The 581-nt window shown below is 36.0% G+C and overlaps 1 pseudogene; it reads left to right on the top strand.

Moving 5' to 3' along the window:
* Window positions 1-61: 61 nt before the first annotated feature.
* Window positions 62-581, top strand: part of LOC119582356 — an 11823-nt pseudogene continuing 11303 nt past the window's right edge.

The raw sequence follows: 581 nt of genomic DNA, 5'->3' as shown, positions 1-581 counted from the left end.
CCACTATGATAAGATATAGTGATCATTTTCTTATCATCTCAAGAACGAAGGCTCTCCAGATAATCTTTACCTGGCAACTCAGTCCGCAACAGCTGATCACGTAAACAACAATGTCTGCTCTAACTCTCTCCAAAATACCAAAAAGGCTGACTGCTGCACCATGGCGGGCTCTAATGACAAGATATATATCGACGACTTTTCCTTTGCAACAGCAAGCACAAGAAGCAAGCGAATTCTACAAGCAAGAACACCGAGAATTGCAGAACTCGTTGAAGAAGGTGACTGTTCTTTTCATTTTTCTTTTCGATCTTTGAACTTTGCTTTGATTTTCTGCGTTTTCAGTGCAGTCTATTTATTTATAATTTCTTTGGATTCAGGATTTTCTTCGCTTCGCGCTGATATAAACAAGGGATTTGAATTATTGTTATATCACATTGCTTTCTCAGTTTTTATCAGCGAAACGATAACTAATTATAAAACATTTTTATCAGTATTTCATGGAGGTTTCAAAAGATATTGTGTAAGTTTACTTTAGATTATTGTGTGTCAGTGGTAACAGCTTAATATTCAACTAGCCAATT

Source organism: Penaeus monodon, chromosome 15 (assembly GCF_015228065.2).
Source record: "Penaeus monodon isolate SGIC_2016 chromosome 15, NSTDA_Pmon_1, whole genome shotgun sequence".
Lineage (NCBI taxonomy): Eukaryota > Metazoa > Arthropoda > Malacostraca > Decapoda > Penaeidae > Penaeus > Penaeus monodon.
The sequence above is the reverse complement of the archived record's forward strand: the minus strand, read 5'-3'. Positions and strand labels throughout refer to the sequence as shown.